This window comes from Neoarius graeffei, chromosome 3 (genome assembly GCF_027579695.1).
Source record: "Neoarius graeffei isolate fNeoGra1 chromosome 3, fNeoGra1.pri, whole genome shotgun sequence".
Taxonomy (NCBI): domain Eukaryota; kingdom Metazoa; phylum Chordata; class Actinopteri; order Siluriformes; family Ariidae; genus Neoarius; species Neoarius graeffei.
Genome location: NC_083571.1, coordinates 83,506,388 through 83,531,910, shown reverse-complemented (window position 1 = coordinate 83,531,910; position 25,523 = coordinate 83,506,388). Strand labels below are relative to the sequence as shown.

The 25,523-nt window shown below is 42.5% G+C and overlaps 1 protein-coding gene across 3 annotated transcripts in view; it reads right to left on the bottom strand.

Annotated features, from left to right (window-relative positions):
• The window catches only part of ralgps2 (Ral GEF with PH domain and SH3 binding motif 2), a 306,158-nt gene that overhangs the window by 247,678 nt on the left and 32,957 nt on the right, over positions 1 to 25,523 (bottom strand). The gene's annotated exons all lie outside the window — the stretch shown is intronic.

Here is a 25,523-nt window from a genome sequence, read left to right as displayed (position 1 = left end):
AGGTGCTCGCTGACCGACGCTATTTATTAGTTCGGTCCTGCGTTTCCTTCCCTTCGCCACATAACGTCTTTTCTTCTCACTTTTCGTTACCGTAGTCGGTCTTTCACGTTTCATTCGCACACTCGCATCCTCCGTTTTACTCTCCTGCTTCAAGTTAGTATCCCACAATGCCTTGCGCAAACAGGGAAAGCCCACCACGTGATGCATGACGTAGTATCTTGAATTGGGTCATGGTGAAGCAAGAAAAAATAATAATAATAAACAGCGGAGAATTTAGGGCCATGTGGCCTTAAATTCATTAATTGTTCTATTATTTAATAAATAAATAAAATAGGAAGTCTGTGATTCAAATTTAGTAGCTTTCAGTCCACTAAACAAAAATGACTGCGTGTCAGGGAAAATTCTTTTTATGACCTATGCTTAAAATCTGAGAGGCAGTATAGCTTTAAACGTAGTTTTAATAAAACACGTTACAAGACATGCACTACTCCGTTACTAAATATAGGGATCATAAATAATTGACCAGGATCTTGAATAACAATCAGGTTTGTGACCGTAAGCAGCGCTGGATATTATTGGTTGGTTGACTGTTCTTCACAGTGACGCTGAGGTGTTTAAAAATCCCAGAAACACCCGACAGACCAAAACTCTTCACGCTAGCATGTCACTGTGCCGAGAATGCGGTCAGGTTGAACTTGATGGCCCCCCCAAAAACCCCTCCCCCCAAACACTGATATATTGCATTGCATACAACGTTAATTTAAAAAAAAAAGGAACAGCTGCGTAAAATTGTGTCCAACTCTGCTAACAAGCAAGAAATTTATTTAAACAAACATTTTAACACTGCTACAAAACCCTCTCAGCTAGGCTTAATTAAATAACAGTTCACTAATTACAGCACACTACTGACCTTTGGCCCTGTCCACACGGCAACGGATTCAGGTGAATCCGATACAATTGTTTATTGTTTCGGCCTGGCGTCCACACAGCACCGGCGTTTTGGGTGCCCCAAAACGAAATCTTTTGAGAACGGGTTCCAGAGTGGAAAGATCTGGCAACGTTGCCGTTGCGAAGTCGTCTGGATGAGTAGAACGGATTTGTTTACGATGACATCACAACCACATGACTGTCAGTGCTTCACGCCGGATAGAAGTGTAACGAACTCGATGCGAGTTGTCAACAAATCCTATAACTTGGTTCATGAAACGCGCTTACAAAATATTTTCACTGTGAATATTTATTGTGTAATGGCGCAAAGTGAGAGAGAGAATAGCCCTTAGGGCAGAGTCAATCCCGCCAGCAAAAATAGGGAAAAAAAAAAAAAGGAGCGATCTCACCTCTTCAGATGTTGGTTTAAGTCCTACAATACATTCCTCAAAAAGGGCGTAGAACAACAAATTAATCCATCAACGTGTAGCATTCAATTTATTCCGGACCATTAAAGACGCCGCCTTCCGCGTAGAATCATACGTCATCCTCACCACCATATTGGATGGGTCAAAGCGGAGAATAAAGATGCCTCATTCATGTGCTGCGTTTAACTGTACCAACAGGTTTGCCGTCCAAACGAGATCACATGGGATTACCTTTCACAGGTGAGACTGGAAAAATACTTTTCATTGTATTTGGTCATTATAATGTAATTTTACGAACAGATTTTTCTGACTTTCTGGTTAATATGAAGTCTTGTGCATAATAGTTTATGCGCATTCGTCCTTACTTCTATTGTTCTGGTGTCTCCGAAAGGACCGTCTTACAGCGTCCCTAGAGGTGTGGCATGTGTATTGCATCGTTTTCAGCAAGCGTTGCGTTGCCATATGGACCTGATATTTTACACTGATCGTTGCCCATGTGGACGCGATATTTTTTTAAATAACATCTCGTTGCCGTTGTCGTGTGGATGTAGCCTTTATGAGATAATCTGTCACACTATGAGAATATCAAGTGCTCACGTCAACCAAACGAGACACTTTGACGAATGCGAACAATGGTATTCTGCACATCGTTTACTGCTCATCACTTTTTTCTTTAAAATCACATCACCAAGTGCCGAGATTTTAAACGATAATTTACTCAAATTTGTTTGAACAGAAACTCAGAAAAGGCAAAAATACCCGCTGCCCGTTTCACACAAACTCTCCGATGTTAGATTTCAATCTCCAGGATTAGAATGGAGACTTGATGACTTGACAAGACACGTATTATACCAGTCAAAAGTTTGGACACCCCTACTCATTCAGAGGATTTTCTACATTGTCGAACGATACTGAAGACATCAAAACTAAGACATATGGAATATATCTGGAATTATGTGGTAAACAAAAAGCAAAAAAAAAAAAAGTTTAATTAGTTTAGATTCTCCAAAGTAGCCAGCATTTCCCTTGACGCTTTGTACATTATTGGCATTCTCTTAAAGGGCATATTCTGGACCAATTTCATTTTTTTTTTTTTTTAATATGAAAGCATGTCCCTTTACACACTCATCCAGAAGGGTAATTTTGCACAAGGCCATCTGTCTACAGCAGAAAAAAAATAAAACTCGTCTGGAAAAATCCCAAGGGAGTCTGGAGCCAGATTCATGACGTTACCTGCGGAAGCGCCAGCAGGCTGTGCCAGCTTGTGCGGTTTCAGTGCACAGCCTGTGTAGACCAAGCGCTCCCATTTCTCTCTCATTTGTCCGGTCTTTTGGAAAACGATGAGTACTAATCCCATCAAGATTGGTGTTGCAACACCCTCCTATGATACATCTGTTAACCATTTTAATAATTACGCAATAACGGTGAAGAAATTTGCAGAAAACCACCAGGTCGTCTTCTCATAAACAAACCAGCGCTGACGTAGGATTCAGAGGGAGGCGTCCCGCATGCGACGTCACGAAAATCAATGTTTCCCGGGAAATCCAAATGCCAAGTTTTTTCAGAGGCGGACCGATTCGCCTCAAATGGCTTGATTTCAACTGAATTTTTCTGGTATTGCGCAAGGTAAAAAAATTGCAGAGAATGCAGAATGTGACAGATATTTGACCAAAGTTTTATATAAAATGGGAGAATTGCATTGATCTTGCTCCTGAATTTACCCGTGATATGCACTTTAACCAGCTTCATAAAAGGTAGTCACCTGGAATGCGTTTCAATTAACAGCTATGCCTCATCAAAAAAGTTAACTCCTGAGATTTCTTGCATTCTTAAAATGTGTTTGAGACCAAACTGTAAATAAGAAATCACAGTAAATAACCCTATTCCACAACTGTAGTAATCCATGTGTCAAGAACCGCTCAACTAAGTAAAGAGAAACGACATCCATCATTACTTTAAGACAGGAAGTGACTTAAAGAAAGAAAAAAAAAAAAACAACAACTTTGGATTAGGAGTGTCCAAACTTTTGAATGGTCCTATAATATATAGGGCTCGAAATTCGTGGTGGTCTGGTCGCCCGAGGCGACTTAATTTGTCATTTGGCGGGCAATTCCTGTCACTAGGCAGCCCGGCTGGCTCGTTGAAAATAAAAAAATATATGTTCAGCGAAGATTCAGACTAGGGCTGTGCGATATATTGAATATACTCGATATATCTCTGAAAATTCTGTGAGAGATACATAAAATTATTATATCGTAACTATCGAGTATTTTATGGTCATCTGCCGACTTACGTTTGTTTCATGTTTGTTGCGTTTGTTTAAAACCTTTTCCGGTGGTTTTCTCCCTGTCCCTCAGGCAGTAACGTGAGAGGCTGCCTAAAGCCTAGGTCACAACCGGACGTACGATTTTTTGGCCGTGCGATTTTTGGCGTTTCCCAAATCGCTGCGTTTTTTTTGTTCGTGGAGAAAGACGCACGTTGGCTGTAAGTTTGTCTTGCAACCTGAATAAAAATGTAAGCGCCCGTAGAGTTTGTTTGACACGACAAAGAACCTTTGCGGCCGGTCTGCGGCCAGTCTACGGCTCGAAAATCAGCACGTCACACGCGCACCCTCCGTGTGTTTCTTGCGTTTTTTGCACATAGACCAGCCATAGGAGCACGTACAGCCAGTTGTGACCTAGGCTTAAGGGTAAAAAAAAAATTTAAAAAAAAAAAACCGTCACACACTCTCCAACCAATCCCGGGCGACATCTAGGTGCTGAAAGGAACTTGCGGGAAGATTTTCTAGTTTCGGTCAGTGTTGCCAGATTGGGCAGTTTTGAATTCTACTTTGCGGGCAAAAAATGGCTTGGGCTGGTTGACAAAACTTGGGCGGGTTTGATGTTAGTTCGGCGGGTTTATAATCAGATGTTTATATAGTTTCACTCCCACTAGAAAGCAGAGATTGGAGAGAATGTAAACACCTAAGCCGAATGATGTTCTTGAATATGCGAAGGAAATCAGGAAAAACAGCTCTCTTTGGTCAACTGAGGCAAGTCATAGACCTAGTTTACCCAGTCCCCCTTAGGAATTTTAAACAACCAAAATCGACCATTGGCCTAAATTAATCATTAACAATAAACATTAATCTCATTAAGTATTATTTAAACAAAAAAAATGTCGATGTAACTGTAAGACTAATATGAATGTGTGTAACGTAGTGCAGAAACTGAACTCAAACTAGTAAATAAGAATGACGCAATCCATTCTCCATTTTCTCTTCTCATGTTACATGCAGCCATGTATCGTAGCCTAACTTTTTTTTTTTTAATTGAAGTATGTAAAACAGGTACAAATCTAACAAATCCACAAAAATCAGGATAACAGATGAAGAAAATACATGGATGTAGACAAAAATTAAGCAGAATAACTAGGCCTATAAAATTAATAAAACAAACAGGATAAATAAAAAGATAAATAAATAAAAGACAAATAAAAATAAATAACCTCAGCAATGCAGATGTTAGATATGCATCGTAGCCTAACATAGCCTACATAATAATATGCGTGTGCGTCACCTACTGGTGCATGTAGGATTCAGAACACAGCAGATGATTGCAAAGTTATAATCTGATTCAACCATACGGACCCTAAGACCAGACAGCAGATTCTTCACCTCCAGCACTGACGGTCTCATGTTGCCATTTCGAACTTGTTTGCATTGTTGTTCGATTTACAAATAGTATACTGGACTTTAGCTGCATATTTTTACTTTACAAGATAGGCATTAAGTACATTTTGGGCGGTTTTTGAACATATTTTGAGCTAGAAAATGTCAGCAGTATCTGGCAACACTGGTTTTGGTTTACAGTGCTGACTCAGTTCGTGCAATCGCTGGTGCTGCATAGGCTACTGTGTAAGCTCGGTCAATTACAGTGACAAATTAGAAATGGAAGTGGACGAATTGGTTCCTAAAAGAACTAGTAAGGGGTCAGTCATCTGGCATTTTTTTGGATATTGCGAGGAGGACGTGCAACAGCTAATACCAGTTTGTAAAGTGTGCAAAAAAAACAAAACAGTATCAAAATACTCGGGTCTTGAAATAAATGCACATTAGTCATGAACAATGGTAACTACTCTGTGTTATTTTTGACAGAAGTAAAATTCATACAGGAACAAATTTTGGTGAGTTGATTTTCTGTTTGGCTAGTTACTTTGGAAGGTAACTCGTCCGGCTGGCTGGTGAAAAAACATATGAATTTCAAGCCCTGAATATATATTAGTGGATGCTCAGAATATACGATTGTTCATCTGCGCCACTGGGTCAGAAAAATAGTTCAACTTCTAAGCTAATTGATTCAACTAGCTTCACTACTTGCTGCCAGAAACAAATGGCCCTTTTCCACTACCCTTTTTCAGCTCACTTCAGCCCGACACGGCTCGCGTTTCGACTATCTAAGAACAGCACGACTCAGCTCGCTTCAGCCCTGCTCAGCCCCCAAAACTCACACGGTTTTGGAGTGGGGCTGAAGCGAGCCAAACCGAGCTGAGTGAGGCTAGGGGCGTGAGGAGACACTCCCCTGTGCACTGATTGGTGAGGAGGAGTGTCCTCACACGCCCCGCGAGCACGCTGGGATCTGTAAACACCGTAAACCCGGAAGAAGGAGAATTACGAGAATTTCTGAAGCCTTATGCGCCTCGCCTCATCTATACGCTCTTGCCAGCATCTGTTGGCGTTGTCGGTGACAAGCCACAGCACCAAGACCAGCAACACTAACGACTCCATGTCCTCCATGTTTATTGTTTACTCTCCGGGTTGTGAGACTACCGCTTAAAAGGTCACTGATGTCACTGTGTGCGCCGCCTAACGACATCACCTGACGTCCACCCACTTTTGCTAACTCCACCCAATGTGTCCACCCACTTCCAGCCAGCACGGTTCAGCGCGGTTGTAGTCGAAATGCAACTCCAACAGCCCCGCTCAGCTTGACTCAGCACGGCACGGCTCAGCCCAACTCAGCCGCGTTGGTAGTGGAAAAGCGGCAAAAGCTACTAGTCTGTACGGCTCAATCAGGGACATCACATGTCCAACGTTCCTCACATTACCACAAAGGAAAGACACTTGCATTAAAACAAGTTCCAGCATGTCATGAGGTCAGCACAGCAGTGTACTGTAAAGAGTTTCCAAATCACAGAGTGTGTTTTTATGAAGTGACATAGCGTGGGGCCACAGAATGAATCATAACAGTTCAACTGATGAAAAAAAACTAGTTGGAAATGAAATCATGATTAGTTTTTAAAAGTCAATTAGCCATGGCAGCCCTTTATGTTTATGCCAACTGTACTGATGAACCTTGACATGTTACCTTTTCCTCTCACTGTGGAAATGAACACAGGTGCTGCTTCATTCCTGCATTTCCGCCAAATGCCAAAAAGCATGGTTGATCGGATTTCTTTGACGTATGGTCCACATTTCTACCAATCCAGTAGCTCTGTGGGCAGGACATAGAGACAGGCTACAGAAGCGTGGGCATTTTTCTCTTTAAAAATCACAGTTGCATCATTCCCGACTGGACTATCCGAGAAACTCAGGAGGATTTTCTACAAAACACAACATTCCTGTACATTTCAAAAACCCAGTAACACACTGAGGCAGAAGTTGGTCCACCCTAAGGACAGAATACCCAGACACAAACAGGACAATAGTGTATGCAATTCAATACAGTGAGGAGCGCCCGGACCTGTACACTGGGAAAACGAAAACGGGTGCACAGCTCAACACAGGAGAGCCAGTTCCTCAGGCCAGGACTCTGCAGTCCATCTTCATCTCGATAACAAAAGGACACTCGTTTCAGGACTGCAATGTATGCATTCTAGCCAAATACGACCAGTGGTTTGAAAGAGGAGTAAAAAGAAGCCATCTTCGTCAACCTGGAACAACCATCGCTGAACAGAGGAAGTGGTCCGAGACCCCGTTTACATGTAGCCGGGTATCTATAAAAACGGATATTTATTTATGCGGTTGCACCCATCATCGGAGGTTTCGGTCACTGAAAACGGCTGCTTTCAAAAACTCCGGGCAAAGTGGAGATTTGTGAAAACTCCGTTTTCATGCCTGCGTGTAAATAGTGGAAAACAGAGTTTTAGCATTGTGATCCGACGGTCCCTCCTCCTTGGCTTTCAGATCTCTGGTTGGCTTTCTATTTGTTTGGCATGTTTTTGACAGCCTTCCCTGGCTGTTTTTTGAGCATTGTGTAAACGGAATTATTTTCTAGTATGGGGGAGGAGAATATACCCGTTTTCATAAATACCCGGCTTCGTGTAAACGAAGTATGAGACACCACTTATCAGCCACATACAATGCAGTCCTTGGCACACTTCCCAGAAAACTGAATACACATCCACACCAAGACTCCGCTGACTTCAATGACACTAATTTCCCTGAGGGAACCCTCCCAAAGGGATCAATAAAGTTTTATCTAATCTAAATCTAATCATATTTGGCAGAGAGAGCCAATGACCCAGAAATCACCCTAACAGCCCTTTAGGCTGCCAACACCGTTCACACCGGGCCTCCAGTGACCCCAACAACCTACAGGATGACAGAAGGTCAATGACTCTCCTTAGGGTTGCTTCTGGTCCACTAGGAGGACAAATACCAGGAACTCCCCACTAGTCAGACAGAACTGAAGAAACCTTTTGGATGAGAAGTGAAACATCTTCAAGAATTTCAAGCAAGTCCAGTTGCCTTCTTTAGCACGATGACCTGGAAGACCGAACCTTCACAGACATTAGTTGCGTCAGATACGCGCATACATGGCAAAAACACTTAGGCTACATCCACACGACAACGGCAACGAGATTTTTTTTTTTTAAATATCACGTCCACATGGGCAATGAATCAGTAAAATTTCAGGTACATATGGCAACGCAATGCTTGCTGAAAACGATGCAATACACATGCCACACCACTACGTGCGCTGTAAGACGGTCCCATCGGAGACACCAGAACAATAGAAGTAGATGCATGCGCATAAACCCCTTCTTGTGTAACACCAGCCACAAAGTTTTGATTATTAATCAGTAGCGTAAAACGAAAGACGCGAAAAGAGGAATGAATGGGGGTAGATGGAAGCCGGTACGCCAACATTCTGATATCCTCCAGAATTCTTTAATGGTCCAGAATAAATTGAATGCTACACATTGATGGATTACTTTGTTCTTCTACGCCCTTTTTGAGGAATGTATTGTCGGACTTAAACCAACATCTGAAGAGGTGAGATCGCTCCTTTTTTTTTTTCCTATGTTTGCTGGCGGGATTGTTTTTGTTTTTGGAAAGCGCATGGGTGGTGCGCAGTTTGGTACTGCTTCCGCAGTGTTTGGACTAAAGACTCTGCCCTAAGGGCTATTCTCTCACTCTCTCACTTTGCACCATTACACAATAAATATTCACAGTGAAAATATTTTGTAAGCGCGTTTCATGAACCAAGTTATAGGATTTGTTGACCAGTCGCATCGAGTTCGTTACACTTCTACCCGGCGTGAAGCACTGACAGTCATGTGGTTGTGACGTCATCGTAAACAAATCCGTTCTACTCATCCAGACGACTTCGCAACAGCACCGCTGCCAGATTTTTTCACTCTGGAACCCGTTCTCAAAAGATTTCGTTTTGGGGCACCCAAAACGCCGGTGCTGTGTGGACGCCAGGCCGAAACGATAAACAATTTTATCAGATTCACCTGAATCCGTTGCCATGTGGACAGGGCCTTAATCGGCAAGGAAACAAGTTTAAGTGCGGATTCTAATCATCCAAAACATATTCCTGTTACAGCAGCGTAGATGCAGAATTTGAGGTCATGACACACGAGTTTTGGCAACGGTCAGAAAAACACTCCACTACTGATCAAAGTAACTGAGAACCTCAGAGGCATGAGATTCCGATGGATCGGACAACTTGGAACCAGTTCTTGCTTCCCATCCCGCCTCGCCAAGCACTTTATTAGGAACACTACCAATACTGGGTCAGGCCTCCCTTTGCTCTCAAAAAACAGCCTCAATTCTTCGCAGCACCGATTCCACAAGATGGTGGAAACATTCCTTTGAGTCTCTGGTCCATGCTGAAATGATTACATCATACAATTCCTGTAGATTTTTCAGGTACACTTTCATGCTGTGAATCTGCTGCTCTACCATCCCAAAGGTGTTCTACTGGATTCAGAGCTGGTAACTGGGAAGGTCACTAAACAACACAGACCTCATTGTCATGTTCATGAAGTCAGTCTGACACGACTTTTGCTTTGTGACATAGTGCATTATCCTGCTGGAAGCCACCATTAGAAGATGGGGAATTGTGGTCACGATGAAGGGATGCACCTGATCAGCAGAAATATTAAAATAGACTGCAGCATTCAAGCAATGATTGGTTGGTATTAACAGGTCCAACGTGTGGCAAGAAAAAACATTCCCCACACCATTACACCACCCCCACCAGCCTGGACTGCTGACACAAGGCAGGTTGGCTCCATGGATTCATGCTGTTGAGGCCAAATTCTGAACCTACCATCTGTGTGCCTCAGCAGAAATCAAGATTCATCATCAGACCAGACTACGTTTTTTCAGTCTTCAGCTGTCCAGTTTTGGCGAGTCTGTGCCACTGCAGCCTCAGCCGTCTGTCCCTGTAGCCCATCCACCTCAAGGTTCTTCATGTTGTGCATTCGGAGATGCTTTTCTGCTCACCACAGTTGTACAGAGTGGTTACCCGAGTTACTGGAGCCTTTGTCAGGTTAAACCAGTTTGGCCGTTCTCCATTGACCTCTCTCATCAACTCGGCATTTCCGTCCGCAGATCTGTCGCTCACTGGATGTTTTTCTGTTATTGCACCATTCTGAGTAAGCCCATCTCGTACCAACCGTCATGCCAGGGTCAAAATCACCATTCCCACCCCCCATTCCGATAGTTGATGTGAATATTACCCGAAGCTGTTGGTCTGCATCTGTACGATTTTATGCATTGCACTGCTGCCACATGACTGACTGGGTGTACAGGTGTTCCTAATAAGCTGCTCTGAGTGTACGTACTAGTAATGTAGCACAGCCTAGCATCACAAGTTGAAATTCACAGGATGACTTATAACATTATTATATCCATTAACCTTTACTTGGAGTACTCAAGTACGAGCTGTCACTCAAACATCAGGCAAAAGAGATGAAAGTTAAATGAATTTACTTGGCTGAAGAGGAGACACTCTTGAAACAAATTTAGTAAGAAAACACTATTAGGCAAGAGCGGCACAGTGGTGTAGTGGTTAGCGCTGTCTCCTCACAGCAAGAAGGTCCGGGTTCGAGCCCAGCGGCCGGCGAGGGCCTTTCTGTGCGGAGTTTGCATGTTCTCCTCGTGTCCGCGTGGGTTTCCTCTGGGTGCTCCGGTTTCCCCCACAGTCCAAAGACATGCAGGTTAGGTTAACTGGTGACTCTAAATTGTGTGAATGGTTGTCTGTGTCTATGGCCCTGTCCACATGGCAACGGATTCAGGTGAATCTGATAAAATTGTTTATCGTTTCGGCCTGGCGTCCACACGGCACCGGCGTTTTGGGTGCCCCAAAACGATATTTTTTGAGAACGGGTTCCAGAGTGGAAAAATCTGGCAACGGCGCCGTTGCAAAGTCGTCTGGATGAGTCGAACGGATTTGTTTACGATGACGTCACAACCACATGACTAGAACAAGCAGCACTCTTGCTGTTTTGTATGAAACGCTGCATTGCATTCACTTTTGTATACAGCTTTTCTTTTAAATAAACAAGTAACTGAACCATTTCTTGAATTTCTTTTTTTTACTGGATAAGACTGCTTTTCAAAATGTTCACACACAATATAAAAAGTTATATAAATTATATAAAAATGCTTTTCAAAATGTTCACACACAATAAGAAAATTAAAGTTATATAAAACTATGCACACTAATAAAACTAACTTGTACACACAGAAGGCACGATTTCCTCGCGTAGTCGCAGCCATCTTCTTGTTGTTGTGTGTTTGTTCCTGACAGCATAGATGCCTGACAGTGCTTCACACTGGGTAGAAGGGGTTTATGCGCATGCGTCTACTTCTTCTATTGTTCTGGTGTCTCCGATGGGACCGTCTTACAGCGCCCCTAGAGGTGTAGCATGTGTATTGCATTGTTTTCAGCAAGCGTTGCATTGCCATATGTACCTGATATTTTACTGATCCGTTGCCCATGTGGACGCAATTTTTTTTTAAATAAAATCTCGTTCCCGTTGTCGTGTGGATGTAGCCTATGTGTCAGCCCTATGATGACCTGGCAACTTGTCCAGGGTGTACCCCGCCTTTCGCCCGTAGTCAGCTGGGATAGGCTCCAGCTTGCCTGCGACCCTGTAGAACAGGATAAAGCGGCTACAGATGAGATGAGATGAACACTATTAGGCATACACCTCAGGCTTCCACACCATATGATACATTTTCTACTCAGAAGTCAATATTTTGATATTTGATCCCACTGCATTCTGCAATATATATGATTTAGTAGCCCAAGACTAGTTTTGGTCAGAGTCTGAGGTAGGTCTACCATTCATTTGTGAATGATGTTGAGAAAGACTCCCCCAGAGTTACAGCCAAATCACCTTGCTGGAATATTCATTTTTTTTTTTCACATCACAAAAAGCATAGATAGAGATAATGAGCTAGAGATAATGAGATGAGACACACACACCCCACTGGTGTAACATTCAGACCTCGCCATTACACACATTAGCAAACAAAATATTGTTGTTCCAACAGTCAGAAGGCCATTAAAAAGGGTCCCAAAATGCTATAGACAGTTTACATGCAGTTTGTGGCTCTACTATGCAAGGGCTTAGCCAGAGACCCGTCAACCCGTCATTGTGATGAGCAGTTGCCAGTGTGTGACGGGCAAAAACGTGACAAGACAGGAATTTTTTTTTCCTGCCCGTCACTATTTTAAGCATTTACTCTCTGACCCATCGTATATTTTCATTTCCATGGGAACATTATGGAGATTTGACAACGAGTGGTTATGGAAAAGGCCGACTGCCGAAACACAGATCTCTCATTGGTCAACTGTATCATGTGACCAGCGCAGAGTGCATTCGCATCAGAGAACAGCTGAAAAGTCGGTTTCGTTTCAAGCTATTCCCAAAAAGATAGCAGACGATGGCGAAAATCACAATTTTTTTTTTGCCTCGTTGAAAGAAACTGCTTCTGTTTCACATGAGGATCCTGTACAATCACCAACATGTGAATTGACGTCAGTGTCAGAGAGCGAAGTGGAACAAGAGCAGCCTCCAAAGGAAAAATAAATAAATAAAACCCAAGAGAAGAGAAGAGAAGAGAAGAGAAGAGAAGAGAAGAGAAGAGAAGAGAAGAGAAGAGAAGAGAAGAGAAGAGAAGAGAAGAGAAGAGAAGAGAAGAGAAGAGAAGAGAAGAGAAGAGAAGAGAAGAGAAGAGAAGAGAAGAGAAGAGAAGAGAAGAGAAGAGAAGAGAAGAGAAGAGAAGAGAAGAGAAGAGAAGAGAAGAGAAGAGAAGAGAAGAGAAGAGAAGAGAAGAGAAGAGAAGAGAAGAGAAGAGAAGAGAAGAGAAAAGAGAAGAGAAAAGAGAAGAGAAAAGAGAGGAGAAGAGAAGAGAAGAGAGGAGAAGAGAGGAGAGGAGAGAGGAGAACTTCAATTCCAAAGAAGAGAAAACAGATGAGGCCGTTTCTGAAACTAGCATGAAAATACGTATGGTAAAATTAGATTTTTGTTTTCACTGTATAATTCATTTCATGTTTTTACTGATGCTTCCATTTTGAAATGCATGTTGACAGATGTTCTAACACTACGTTCACACTGCAAGGCTTAATGCTCAATTCCGATTTTTTTGTGAGGTCGTTCACATTAACAAATATATGCGACTTGTATGTGATCCTCAGTATGAACGAAAAGCGACCTAAAAGTGTTCCGCATGCGCATTGCAGGATACGACGACGTCACACGCAGTGAGCATGGCCAGCGTTTACAGAAGTAACCTAAAGTTTCCTGTGTATGACAGTAGCCAGCATGGAGTACCTGGCGATGATGCAGTTGTTGTTGCGACGGAGCCAGAACATGCACAATAGCCTGATGTTAAGGAGGAGGTTGAGAAGGAAGAGGGCAAGGGTTTTGGCTCAGGCGTTCTGCAGGGTAGTGACTGCAACCTCCGTTCAAAGGAATATCAAAGCCATGTTGTTGTAACTTTTTTTGAGAGACCCGCTGCCTACTTCAGCGCAGAATAGTGACGTTTGTGGCTTGTTGATGATGTGTAAGTCGGATGAATGCGACCTGGCGGTTCAGATTGAAGTCGCATATGAAAAGATCGGATAGGAATCGGAATTAGGACCACATATCCAAACGGCCTGGTTCGGATTTGAAAAAAATCGGATCTGTCTCGTTCATATTGTCAATAAAAGATCAGATACAGGTCACATATGGGCGAAAAAATCGGATTTGAGTCACTTCAGCCTGCAATGTGAACGTAGTGTTAGTAAGCTAGATTTTTTTTTTTTTTAAATAGAAACATTTGTATGGAACTCATTTTAATAGTGTTGATGTTACTGTTTCAGAAAAGTTAATTTAAAAAAAAATAAAATGAATAAATAAAGGCGCGCTGACGCCAATTGTTTGTGACTCCCCACTTTTCATTTCTGGCTAAGCCCTCGCTACTATGTACACAGATCTGAAATGACCAACACGTATACGTAAATGACTCGTGTTTCATTGCTCCGATGATCCATGGCAGGCTCTGGATAACCCGAGCTGGTTTCCTGATTCAAATCCATTTTTATAGCCAAATATATCTTATCGAGTGTCTTTAGCCGTCTATAATCAAAGATATCTCCTTGCTGGTGTGTACATGGGTTCATATAACATGCACCTTCACCTTGTGTAGACAGTCTTGTACTTCCTGTGATTCCCGACCCCCTCCGTGTGAAGCCGACCAAATAAACGAATTTAAACTTCTCCCTTACGGTGCCGCACCGCAGAGATATGGTGCGGCACCATATTTTATATAGCCCCGCACTGCATACATCTGTGGTGCTACCACTATATATTATATAAAATCTCTCTCTCTCTCTCTCACAGTTTTGAAATTGGCGCATTGCTGCAAATCATCAAGTTGTTGCACCCCGAGGAAACATCAAATATGGCTGTGTGCGCTGAATCCACATGATACACCCTCGGTCTGAATTGTCCGAGTGTCTCCGTTTCAATAATTACAATCGCGATGTTCATTTGACACTGTCGTTGCACACCGCTGAAATGAAACGCGAAACGTACGAATCACTGGAATTGAGTCAGCATTGTGAATTCTGACCGGCTTTCCTTACATTCGATGAGAAATCCTTCCGCAGGGTTTCAAGCATCTCCACACCACAGAGACAGAAATTCTCAGAGGACTCGGCAGTCTTCAGAACTGCATTTCCACAAGGCTGCGGTGGATCAATTCTCTCACAGCCTCTCTGGTACTTGGCTGAAGTCCAAGTCTCATCATTGAAAATGCCTGAACACAAGGACCGTGTGCAGAAGTGCATCCTTTATCATGTAACCCCAAAGTTGGACAGCCTGACAGCCACAAGTAGGCCTGTAGCTTTGTCTTGTTTATTGCTAGATATATTTTAAGCCAACTAGCCTTGAACTCGTCTTTGCTCAGCTTCACCTCTGTATTACCTTCAGAATCATGGTTGATCTTTAGAAATCTGGGGCTGTTTTCTCTACACTTCATAGGACATCGAATTACAGTTCAGCACAGAGAAATGGGAAAGATAGAAATGGCTGTGAAACTCCAGCATGTGAACACGTGGGACACAAATTATTTAAGTATTTATTTGAATTTACAGTGCCTTGCAAAAGTATTCATCCCCCTTGGTGTTTGTCCTGTTTTGTCGCATTATAAGCTGGAATTAAAGTTGATTTTTGGGGGGTTAGCACCATTTGACATACAACATGCCTACCACTTTAAAGATGCACATTATTGTTTTATTGTGACACAAACAATAATTAAGATGGGAAAAAAACACAGAAATCTGGAGTATGCATAAGTATTCACCCCCTATATAAGAGCTGGTCCAACCAATTCACTTCATAAAGTTGTGAGAAGTATAGATCAGGCCATCCTTAAAAAAAAAAAATCCGTTTCCTGTCCACCGGGTGAGCAAAAAATTTTCAGTCGGGAGGGATTTTATATATATATATATATATATATATATATATATATATATATATATATATATATATATATATATATGAATGAGAGAGAGAGAGAGAAAGAGTGTGATTCCACACTTATGGGTACTGAAATGGGGACATGAACTTATTCACCTAAAAGCATTTCTTTTTTTTACCATCAGGTCACAAAACATGTAATCTTTAATGAATGATATGTTAAAAGATAACTTTAATTTTCTGAGATGCAATAAAAACATATTTATATGCCAAAGTCAAGCCTATGAGTTCCAAAATGATGTCGGTTACATTACTTCTGTTACGACTGTCCATCTCGCGTCTGTTACAAATTAATTACAATCTAGCTATATACCATGTTAATCTTATTGAAAGAATGTGTATGTTTATTCTACTACACATGTTTATTAATTATATTTGCTAAAACATCACCTTCCTATGTTTCAAAAAGTAATTCTACATTGTTAAAATTGAGAATATACATGTCTACAACACTTCTGTTACGTTCTGACTTTGGCATATAAATGTTTTTATTAGATCTCAGAAAATTAAAGTTATCTTTTAACATATCATTCATTAAAGATTACATGTTTTGTGACCTGATGGTAAAAAAAGAAATGGTTTTAGGTGAATTTTTAAAAATAAGTTCATGTCCCCATTTCAGTACCCATAAGCATGGAATCACTCATATAAGAAATCGCAATGCTGTGTTTGCTTTTTCTTTCAGTACTTTATTACAAAAGCAGACACGTTTAATAAAATGACAGTTTAAATCAACTGAAACTTGTACAAAAACTAAGTTAGCATTTTAAATGCTGACTGCAACATTTGCAAAACTTTTACAAAGGTACTTAAAATGTCCGACACACGGACTTTTTGTAGTTCTAAATCGACCGTTAGGCCTAGTTCGGATGAAATTACACTATTAAAATGATCACTGAATGATTTGTTTTTCTGAATCTTTACTATTTTGTTGTTCGCTAGAATACCATTTTGCGATTTCACACTTAAGCAAATATGTTTGAAAACTCCGGATCTCCTTCCTTCATGGCAGCTGCCATTCTTTTGTGCCGCACGGTGCATGTGCAGAGCTGATTCAGTTCAGAGTGCGCGCGCACTCGGCGGAGGCAGTAGTGTGTCGGAGGGAACAGAAGCAGAGATAGCGCTTATTTTGTCTCCGGTAAACCAGTCTTCTCTCGTTCAATTACGTGCTGGCATCAAAAGACACCGCTGGTTGTAAATGAAACCAAACTGAGTGGTTGGAGTGTATTTTCATACACAAATGGAGAAATGTTCGCTGAGTGTGTAATTGTGTCGCCCCACTGCAGACTGTTGGCGTCGTTAATTCATAGCATGCTCAGCTGCGTGAATGTGTCATGCACCGAAAATAAGAGATTTACAAGCCAGGAACGCCTCATGATGCAATATGCAAGAAAAGAAAAGATTTACTGCCATTTTACTTTGTATTTGAGTAAAGTGAATAAATAAATGGTCTGTGGAAAATACATTTAATCCTGGGAACTGAGTGCACAGGAGTTTATTTTGTGTTTACTACCCCCCCGCCCGGCTGGCTAGTATGAGCCTTAGTGGAAAGCCCTGGGAATGCGGAAATGTCAAGTTCGATTTTAGATTTACGAACCCCAAAAAAAAAAAAATGTCGAAAAACCAGCGTTAAAAAAAAAAATTTCAACCGCACAAACGGCACTCACCCGGCCGGTGGACCAGAAACAGAACATTTTTTAATAATGGCCTCAGGGGTGGGTTATTTAAAAAAAAAAAAAAAAAGAAAAATCCCCAAAACTTTGAATATCCCATGGAGTACCATTAAATCCATTATAGCAAAATGGAAAGAATGTGTCTCAACACTACAAACCTGACAAGAGAAGGCTGCCCACCAAATCCACAGACCGGACAAGGAGGGCATTAAATCAGAGATGCAACAAAGACACCAACGATAACACTGAAGGAGCTGCAAAGATCCACAGTGGAGATGGGAGCATCTATCCATAAGGCCACTTTAAGCCATACACTCCACAGAGTGGAGCTTTATGGAAGAGTGGCCAGAAAAAAGCCATTGCTTTAAAAAAATATATATCACATTTAGAGTTTGCCCAACAGCATGTGGCAGACTCCCCAAATACATGGAAGATGATTCTCTGGTCAAATGAGACAAAAATTGATCTTTTTGGCAATCATAGGAAACACCACGTGTGGCGCAAACCCAACACCCTGAGAACACCCATCCCTACAATGAAGCATGGTGGTGGCGGCATCATGCAGTGGGGATGTTTTTCATCTGCAGAGACAGGAAACCTGGTCAGGACTGAAGGAAGGATGGATGGCACTAAATACAGGGCAATTCTGGAGGAACACCTGCTTGAGTCAGCCAGAGGTTTCAGACTGGGATGAAGGTTCATGGTCCAGCAGGACAATGACCCTAAACATACTGCTAAAACTACACTGGAGTGGTTTAAAGGAAACATTTAAATATGTCTTGGAATGGCCTAATCAAAGCCCAGACCTCAAATCAACTGAGAATCTGTGGCATAACTTGAAGATTGCTGTGCACCAACACAATACCTATGCACACTCCAGATTTCTGTTTTTTCATCTTAATTAAAATGTACACAATACCGGTGATCCGGCACTGAAATTCAGGAACCGAACATCAACTTTTCCGAAGTTATACATCTCAGAAGATGCTCCATCAACATTCTTGCGTCAACGCTACCATTTTCAGTAGTACAAGGTCACAACACATACTGTAGGGTCCACTTAAACTTCCAGCATTCTGAAGTTCTGAAAAGTCATTTTTTGAAATGAAACCATCCCAAGTGTCCACCCACGGAAACGTGCGAATGAACCAGGGCCAAGACAAGACTGCATGTCTCAAACTGTCTCCTCTGCATGCAGTGCGTCACTGAGAATTTAATAGTTTATTCAAACAGCTGAACTAGTTCAGTTAGAGACACTTTTCTCTTTTAACTCGGCACAATAGAGGTATTTAAAGAGAATCAGTGTTCAGAGACTTCAATTAACTTGTAGCTTAAAGTCTTCTGACTGTTGTGAAAGACAAAAGCTTGGGACTTTCCACAGTTAGTTTTTGAGAAGCAAAAGGTCTTTAATTTGTTGCTTCTATGGCTCCAAGTAGAGTGCTGACAGATGTCTCATAAAACACAGCGAGAGAGCACAGCTCAACTACAAAACACACACACACACAGAAGCAGCAGCCTTTTACCCTGTCCACACTAGGGATTTTGTACCGATACGAAACTACTTTTGTACCGCAACACCTGTCCACACTAGTAACTATACCGGTACTGTAGCGGTACAACTGTATCGGTACGAAACCCACAAATGTATGGGTTTCATACCGGTACAGTATCGGTACTGTAGCGCTTTGCTGTAGTGTGGACAGATGAAGAGGTTCTGTATCGATACAATGTGCAAGCGCAATGAACCATTCCTACGTCTTCCGGGTTATTCATACAATACAATACGCACGCGCTTTTCAGCTGTAAATAAAACGTCAAAATGGCTCAAAATGACCGTGGAGCTACATGGAGCAAAGAAAGGGGGGAGAAAGGGAGAGGGAGGGAAAGAGGGAGGAAGAGGGGAAAAGGGAGAGAAAGGGAGGGGAAGAGAAGGAAAGAGGAAGAAAGGGAGGGAAAGAGAAGGGAAGGAGAAAGTGAGGGGGGAGAAAGGGAGATTCGTTTTCTTTGTTTCTTTCTCAACTGCCTCGCGCGTTTTATACGATTCGACTGAATAAATGACCACCAGAAATACAGACTGTACATTAACAACAAAAAGCACACACACGTTGTTTCATCTGCCATATTCTCGGAAGGAAGTTACTCGGTAACCACGGAAACATTTCGCGCACATGCATTTCAGCTTCCGTGAAAGAAAACCGCAAACATTTCTCGCTAGTGTGGACAGATGCACTAAACTGTACCGGTATACTTTGTATCGATACAGTTATACCACTTTCGTACCGGTACAAGTGTGAACACAGCACATGTCAACATGCACGCTCAAGCACAGTGAAATTCATCCTCTGCATTTAACCCATTTGAAGCAGTGAACACACAAGTGAGCAACGAGCACGCGCGCGCACACACCCAGAACAGCGGACAGCTATGCTACAGCGCCCAGGCGCCTTGCTCAACGGCACTTCAGCCCAAGGCCGCCCCATGTCACCCTAAGCACATGCCTTTGGACTGTGGGGGAAACCGGAGCACCCGGAGGAAACCCACGCAGACACGGGGAGAACATGCAAACTCCGCACAGAAAGACCCCTGTCGGCCACTGGGCTCAAACCCAGAACCTTCTTGCTGTGAGGAGACAGTGCTAACCACTACACCACAGCGAAGGAGGAATGGATATGGGGGGAGAAAAAGATATCGGATACATTTTCTTTCCTTATATTCAGCATCAGGGTGCTGAAAAGCTAGAATGGAAAAGCAGCAAGCAGAAGTGAACAAATAATAAACAGTGTCGCCCGGGGGGGGGGGGGCCTCATCAAGTCACTATCGGTTCTCTGAAACATTGCTAAAAGTCGCTAGACTGCATCATTCACAAAAATCGGTGAAAGGTGATTTTCACAGTTGCTCGACAACAGCAAGGCAGATTGCCAACGATGCGAGAAGTCTCCAAATTTGTTGCTAGATAACCTTTTCGGTCACCCGAGAAGGTCAAAAAGTCTCCAAATCGAGCTGCAAAGCTGTTACATCAGCAACACCGATGATAAATTCATGAGCTAGCCCATCAACCAAGTACACTCCAGTGTTCTCGCCCAGTCCCATTTCTTTGGTAGCCCAGAAACCGAGGCAAAAATACTTAGACTTAAAACTATTGTGCATAGACACTGACTAACGGAAACACAAAATCGTTTATTAAATCCTTAACCTTACAAAACTAATGTAGTCAGTCAGTCAACCAACAACATTTCAGTGGTGGAGCTCCTCACATAAAAGCCATTCGAATATGGCTAATGTCGTTATTTTCTCTCTCTGTTCGACTGCATGTTTTGCTAACAAGAAAGTTCCAGGAGCAATTATTTTGCTTGGTTTCACCAGTATGTTCACGTACCTACATGTTTATGATTCTGAAAAGACCATCTGTCAACGGTGCAAGCAAATTAAACAACCAAGAATTTATTTTAACCAACAGCCAGGTTGTTCCTCAGCAATGGGATTTAGAAGGAGCAGAACCCTCCAGTTACAACCTACAACATGAAGCGCGTGGTGTTCAAATATTAGCCTGGCAAGCCAGACTAAATGTGAATATTTAGTCTGGCCTCGATCCGTAGACATTTCCGAAGCGGGTAGGAGGAACAAACCGCTGTCTTTCAAACTGTCTCTGTGCGTATAGGCCAACGCTCTGACCAATCAGCGCAACAGTGACTGTGACGTAGTCAGAGCGACAGAAAGCAGTGGGGGAGGCCTTGAAATAAATAATTTTTCAAAATGCGTATTAATTAATAAACAGGTTCTAGATATTAAGAAGTTTGGAGATTATGACCACAAGTTTGGAGTCTGTACCACATACACATTTTTTTCCAAGTGTTTTTCAAGGGTTTGCTTAAACTGTTTTTGAGAGTTTTTATTTAGTGGTGTTTGGTGAAATAATTTCCCTTAAATTTAAAATAACGGGAAAATAAGAAACAATCAAAAAGTAATGTTTCAAAGCTGTTTATTAATTCTTCGTACTGCACAAACTAGCCCCATCCTTTTGGCTACGAGCGGAGCCAGCTGGTAGATCAGACTTTTGCCACAGCCGGTCGGCAAAACAGTGAAAACGTCCTTCTTGAAAAGGAATGAGCGGAGAGCCTCTTCCTGCTCATGTTTCAACGAAAACTCCAAGTCTAATTCTTCTAAAACTGATTCCAAAGCGGAGTCAAACGCGCGCTGTTTACTAGCCGTAGCCATCTTTCCTGCCGCGCTTTCTCCAGCGTCGCGCAGCTTTGTCGTCACTCCTGCAAAAGCCCGCCCAAAGAATCCAAACAAAAACCTTGCGTTGTGATTGGCGGGCACGATTTGATGCCCGGGGTGCTTTTGTTTATATGGTGCGAGGCTAGACCCACTCGCTAGGCAAAAATATTTTTGGCCGCTAGGCAGGTGGGTCTAGCTTACTAGGCTATTTAAATATAGTTCTGCCAAAAAAAAAAAAATTTGGTCGTTGGATGAGAAGGAAAACTGGTGTTGACTGCTGGATCGTGACTGGTCAATCAGAAAACTATAGCTAAACTACTGTAAAAGAGCACACAGTAGAGTGTACATCTCCACCAAGCCACATAACATCAAAATCACTTGGACCTAGGATAATATTACAGCTGTCCACCAAATTTCATCAAAATCCATTCACTACTTTTTGTGTTACGTTGGGAAAAGCAGACAAACATAGGAGGTGGAAACAAATAAATAACCTCCTCCAACTAAGCTGGTGGAGGTAAAAACTAGTCTGGACAGAATCTGATTGACCCAGATGCCAAGATTTCCATGGTGTGCACCAATGGGTCGAGGAATAAAAGATGCAATCAACAAGAGTTTGTAACTCGTATTTCCCAAAAACTGACCAATTCCAGGGATCCGTAGGTTCCGCAAAGCGGTAAATTTCGCCGAATCGATAGAAATGTGGATAAAAGCGATGCGGAAAAGCAGAATCTTGCTTTTTTTCTAAAAGCAACACGGAAATACGGCCATATTTCTGTGGATTACATGTTTATTTCTTCTCATTCGAGTCGGTATCCGCCATAAACCAGTGTGGAGCATGACACGCAGGTCAAAAAGGAGGTACGCACGTGTATTTCTACTCATTCGAGTCATAGCACCCAGATCCCTCGCTTGCAGGTGAAAAAGGAGGTACATTCTTACACGTAGTTCGAGGCACCGGACCTAGGTGGCGTTGGCATCGCTGCCACGTCACCCGATCATCCCCGCTCGCATCCATCAGCTGATGAATGTAAATAAACATGGCCAACAAGCCAAAATCTATGAAAATGGGTAAATCGGCAGCTAACACAGAGGCAAGAGTGGTGGAGTTCAAAGGTGAAACCTTTTGTTTCTGGCCAGAAGCTTTTCTGTTAAGCATGCAAGGTGTGCCTCACCTGGGGGGGGGGAAGCCATGAAAGATCACATCAAGTCACAAAATATGTCAGCAACAAGGGCAAAACGTTTAAGACGACAATCCGTGATACGAAACAATTTTTTTCAGTGTTTTTAGTTGGGTTTGAATCAAAATGCCATGATGTTCTCTTGTATGATCTCATGTTATTTGTGTACTGATTAAAGATATTCATGTTGAATTGTTCTAGCCATACAATTCAAAGTAGACCAAGATCGTTCATGGTATGAAACCCATAGTTTGTGAGGTTGCTGGGACAACCATCATGATTGTCATTCCTATACTGATCTAAGGGTTCTGAGTAAAGGTTCTACTGGTTTCACCAGTATGTTCATGTACCTACATGTTTATGATCCTGAAAAGAGCCTCCGTCAACCATACACGCAAATTAAACGACTGAGAATAATTTTTTTTTAAAACCAGATCGTTCCTCAGCAGTGGGATTTAGAATGAGCAGAACCCTCCAGTTACAACCGCCACATGAAGCACATTATGTTTAAATGTAGCTCGACAAAAAAAAAAAAAAAATTTGGTTGTTGGATGAGAAAAGGAAAACTGGTGTTGACTGCTGGATCGTTAGCCTCCTGAATTTGAAGAATACTGGCCTATCAGGAAACTATGGCTAAACTAGAAGGGCACACAGTAGAGTGTATACCTCCACCAAGTCTGCATCATCAAAGTCCTTCCCACGCCATGTGGCGCATAGGGCGGCACCGATCCCGGTTTCCGTAGCCATCGGCCTTTCGCCTATTACATAGCTAGGGTTACAGTGGGGGGGCTAGTCCTCTAGTAACCGTGAGAGTTTGACTCCCCACTCGCATCTATACTGCAGCGTGCCTTGCCAGACAGAAAGCCACATCATGTCAACATCAAAATCAAAATCACTTGGACCTAGGATAATATTAAAGCTGTTCACCAAATTTCATTCACTACTTTGAGTTACGTTGAGAAAAGCAAACAAACTGAGCCGAAAACATAACCTCCTCCAGCTAAGCTGGCCATAAGTTCTAAGAGTTGTTTTTGTTTCAATAAAAATTTAAAATTTATTCATGTTTGCTAGTATTTTCTTACTTGAGCTTTTTTTTTTTTAATAAAACGGAAAAAGTAAAAGCAGAATTGGCCATTTTTAAAGTAGAATCGGCCATTTTTAAAGCAGAATAAGGGGTTTCATAAAGCAGACGGGATCAGGTGTCAGAGTGGTTTGGCCGTAAGCGCCCAAAACCCAACCCCTCGTCCACGTCATGGGAGGTGGAAACAGTTCGGCTGGCAAATGGGGCTCTGGTGAATCTGCAACAGGCCCAGCAAGCTGGCAGCAGATAAACTTTTGCTCAAAGACAAAAAAAAAAAGAGGAAGATGGACGGATCTGTACGGAAACCGACCAGCAAAGGACTGACATCTCCACCTCCCCACGACGCCCTAGTAGTAGAAGTGGATGGATAAAGTATAAAGCAGAATTTACGGATCTCTGCAATTCCTAAATCACGAGTTCAGGATGGTGTTGGGAAGATCCGACGTCCCAGTTACAAGGCAAGTCAAATGCAGCAGTAGAAACTGAGATTAGTGGGAAAGTTAAAACAGGAAGACGACAGCACAAGGACAGTCCAAGTTTACTGTCTCCATATGGCCAAATGCAGGAGGGAGGAGTGATACTCCAAGGAGAATGGTGTGACTTACCCCCAAGCTAGTGGGGGGGGGGGGGGGGGAGAGAGAGAGAGAGAGAGAGAGAGAGAGACACAGACACACCACTTTATCAGACAAAGATGATCCTGCCGTCAAAAAGCTCCAGGAAGCATGTTGGTAGCCAAACCCTACAAGTTCCCAACCCAAGACATTTCAACCAACATCACGGTACAAAGTCCATTTGCAAATACTGTCACTACATCTTCCTGCTCACCACCTGCAATTTTTTATTTTTATTTTACAGAAAACCTGGTGCTTGGACAGTTCTGACAAACTTGACACACAACACGACAATATCGGAAGCTCTTTGTATACCTTCAGCTGGATTCCCAACAATTCCTGACGTTCCCTAGATTCCACAGGAGGTGTGGTGTTTGCTGAACACTCCTGGATGTTCTGGAAATCATTCGAGCCCTCCGACACACTTGCTCTCCGAGTTCCTTATTTAAAAGGAAATGCATCAGCATACAGAATGGAATCATGGCCCTCAAACCATCTAAAGCATGCTCAGAAATAAAGGCACCAACCTGTGCTTATCCATAGCACTTATCTGGTACCATCAAGGGGACATCGTTTGTATTGCTTTCTTGCTTATAGATCGCTTGATAGATAGCTATAGATTAAGTGACATGGATTAGCACAGGTTGGTGGCTTTATTTCTGACTACCGATTTCCATCTTAACACCTTTGAAAATAACTGAAGGTCCATAATAACCTCGATACACCACATGAACATTCCAGGGTAAAATATACACATTTACCAACCACAGGACTACAAACACTTGTATAACTGCATCCAAACCAATCAGCCAATCACGTGGCAGCAGAGGAATGCAAAAAAGGTACAAAAGACAAACATCCAGTTCTGCAGGAGGAAAGACCTTGTTGAGAGAGGTCAGAGAAGAAGTGGACAGACTGGCTGACGAAGGCTAGGGTTACTCAAATAGCCACTCTACAGCCGTGGTGAACAGAAAAGCATCTCAGAATGCACGACATATTGACTCGAGGCAGGTGGACTAGAACAGCAGAGGATCACAACAGGTTCTACTCCCATCAACCAAGAACAGGAATCTAAGGCTACAGGAGACACAGCCACGCCTAAACTGGACAATTAAGACCAAGTGAGGTTGTCCTCGACGATACCACTCCTCTGG